Genomic DNA, 3,843 nt, shown 5'->3' with positions numbered 1-3,843 from the left:
CAACACTTGTATAACTAGCACACTTAAGTATTCCAGCTGGTAAGCTTTATATTTCATAGTGTTGACTGGTATCATGCATTTTCATGGTCGACACCATTATACCAAGTGTATAGGTGGCACTTCGTCAAAGCATAATCAAACTCAAGTTCGCAATCTCTCTTGGCTTTGAACACCAAGATTGTCAATAAACAATCCATTTTTTTAAGTTCAGTTTAACTTTTTTTTTTGTGTAACCTATAAGCTTTCGATCGAATCGGTATGCCTAAACTTAGGGTGAATCTAGACATAGACCAAGATTAGCTTTTAGCAAAGCATCATGGCCACTTAGACGATAAAATGTCAGTAGATATCTCTTAAGCCTTTACAACATCACAGTTACGTGCAATTTAATCATTTCGTCAACTAATATCTCTTTTGGTTAAATCATAGAAATGTATCTATCTTAGTGATTTTTAGATATGAACCAACACACATCAATGACTAAGATGGATTAGGTTACAATCTCATCCCACAGTGGCCACAGATTCAAACAGTCATAGATGTCTTTTAGTATTATCATATGAGATATCTTTTTTTATGTTCAGGAGTGATGAATCCTTTATTGATCAACCATCGCCTCCATGTATCCTACAATATGGTCGATTATTACCTTTATAGTTACCCTAATTATGGTGGCAAATTAGATAACATCAAACCATACTGATCCTTCTATGAAATGATCTGGTGACCTCAAGTAAAAGGATTACATATACTTGCAGTGTTCAAAGAATTTATTTTATAGACACTAGAACAACCATCCATGTATATATCTTTTGGTTGGGTCAGTCCAATGAACACATTTACAATGTGCACCCATGTATTGCACCAAACTATCTACAATAACTTTGACATGTGAGAACTATTGCCACTTTTGGTGGGTTCATTTAATACTATAATAATCCTATCATCATTTCATGTGCCCTCATTTATTGTAATGTCATGATTATAAATTCTAGAATAGTCACTAAATGCGTACATAGGGTGCTCACGATCAGTCATCTTATCCCTTTGTCACAGTTTTACTATTCTAAAGGCATATTATTTGAATAATCATATAAATAGTCAACATATAAATTGAATAACAATCAATGCTTTTATTAATTATTAGTATAATATTATATCCATAAATACCAAATTCGATTAGCTTTAAGGTACATATCTTAACAATCTCTCACTTGTACTATAGTCAATCAGTTATATATCTAAAGTCAAGCTCAACTACATGTCTATTATGCTTTTGTTGTGATAGAGGCTCTATTAGTTAGTTAACCACATTGTCATCTATATTAATATTTGTTATCTGTATATCACTTTGTTGTACAATCTCTCAAGTTAGGTGATATTGTCTAAGTATATGTTGGGACCACTCATGAGACCATAGCTTCTTTGTTTGGGCAACACTCTGTTGTTATCACAATAAAGCTTAATTAGCTCAACGATACACAAAACCATTCCAAGTTCAGTAACAAACTTCTTAAGTGATAATATCTCTTTTATCACTTCTAAAAGGGTAATATACCTAGACTCTATTGTAAAATCAATCATTATACTTTGCTTGGAGCTTTTCCAACTAATCACACCACCATTCAAACAAAACACAAATTTTGATTAGGATATATAATCATCTCAATCAGCTTGGAAACTTGCATCACTATAGCCTCTTACAGTGAGTTCAAATTCCTCCCCATAAACTAAGAATACATCTTTAGTCTTTTTAGGTACTTCAAGATGTTCTTGATAGTCATCCAGTAATTTCACTTAGATTAGATTGACATCTACTACAAATGTTCAAGACATATAAGACATCAATCCTCTTACATAGCATGGTGTACATAATTCATCATATAGCTAAAACATATGGGATCCTACTCATCTTATCTCTCTCTGAATATGTACATAGCCACATCTCTTTCAAAAGAAATACATCATGGCACATAGACTAAAATCTTTCCTTGGATTCTTCTGTATTGAATTTAGTCATTACCTTGTTTATGCAAATGCTTTGACTTAGGTCTTATAGTCTACACTCTCTGTCTCAGTAAATTTTAATCCCAAGAATAGAGGCTATTTCTCTCAAGTCTTTCATAGAGAAACACTTAGATAACCAAACCTTTACTGATTGTAAGTTTGATATGTCATTTCCAATAATCAAGATGTCATTGACATACAATACCAAAAATGCAATCATACTCCTACTGACCTTCTTGTACATAAGTTTGATATGTCATTTCCAATAATCAAGATGTCACTTACATACAATACCAAAAATGCAATCATACTCTTACTGACCTTCTTGTACATATACAGTTTACTTTTATTTTTGATGAATCTAAACTCACAAACAGCTTCATCAAAATGAATATTCTAACTTCTTGAAGCTTGTTTAAGTCCACAAATGGATCTTTCTAGCTTTTATACTTTGGCTGCCTCTCCAACAAGTATAAAACCATCGGGTTATGCCATATAGACATCTTCTACAAGGTTACCATTCAAGAAAATAGTTTTAACATCCATTTGAAAGATTTCATAGTCATAGTGTGCAACTATAACAAGTACAATCCTAATTAACTTAAGCATAGCAACTAGTGAAAAGGTTTCATCATAGTCAATGTCATACTTCTGAGTGAAACATTTGGCAACCAACTGTGATTTATAGGTATGCATGTTACCTTCTATATTAGTTTTCTTTTTGAAAACCCATTTACACTATATGGGTTTTATCCTTTTAGGTGCATCTAGTAGAGTCCATACTTGGTTCTAGTATATGGAGTCAATTCCAAATTTTATGGCATCTAACCATTTATGAAAATTTAGACTTGAAACAACCTTATCGTAAGTCTTAGGTTTGTCATCATTAATGACTAGTACATTACTATGTTGAGTCAAGAGTAAACTAAATATATTTAGCTCATGACGTACTCATGTAGACCTATATAGCTCTTTTGTGTGTTGAGATTGTTCCACCTGAAGTGGAAGAACTTCCTCATCATGATTAACCATCTGTGATCACATATCGTCTTACCTAACATCTGTGTATCTTATGGTACAGGAACTTCATTGAGCTTTATCCTTTTCTCATTGATTCTTTTCAGAATAAATTCTTTCTTAAAGAACATGTTGGTAAGAGCGACAAAGACCTTTTGCTCATTCAAGTGATAAAAGTAGTATCCCTTAGTAACCTTCAGTATCCCACAAAGACACACTTTTCAAATTTAACGCTTAATTTGTTTAAGCTTAAAAGCAGTATCCCTTAGCAACCTTAAAGTATCCCAAATCTTTAAAAAATCTAGATTAGGCTTTTGCCTAATCCATAACTCATATAGAGTTTTATCCACAGACTTAGATGGGGCATGGTTCAATGTAAAAGTAATAGTTTCTAGGGCATGACCCCGGAAAGACATGGGTAGATTAGTAAAACTCATCATAGACCTGACTATTTTCATTAAGGTCCTATTCCTCCTTTCAGATACACCATTATGTTGTAGAGTACCCAGAGGAGTGAGTAAAGATATTATCCCATTTTCCTTCAAGTATTTTTTGAATTCAACACTCAGGTATTTACCCCTTCAATCACTTTGAAGGATTTTAATTTGTTTCCCAAGTTGTTTTTCTACTTTGTTCTTGAATTATTTGAATTTATCAAAATATTCAGGCTTGTGTTTCATCAAAAACACATAGTCATATCTATTGAAATCATCAGTAAATATGACGAAGTAGGCTTCCTTATATCTATTATGCATTATCATGGGCTTACACAAATCGCTGTGTATGATCCCTAATAGTTTAATTATCCTTTTACTACGA

The sequence above is a fragment of the Mangifera indica genome, chromosome 1 (genome assembly GCF_011075055.1).
Source record: "Mangifera indica cultivar Alphonso chromosome 1, CATAS_Mindica_2.1, whole genome shotgun sequence".
NCBI classification, from domain to species: Eukaryota; Viridiplantae; Streptophyta; class Magnoliopsida; order Sapindales; family Anacardiaceae; genus Mangifera; species Mangifera indica.
This window is presented reverse-complemented; position numbering follows the sequence as displayed.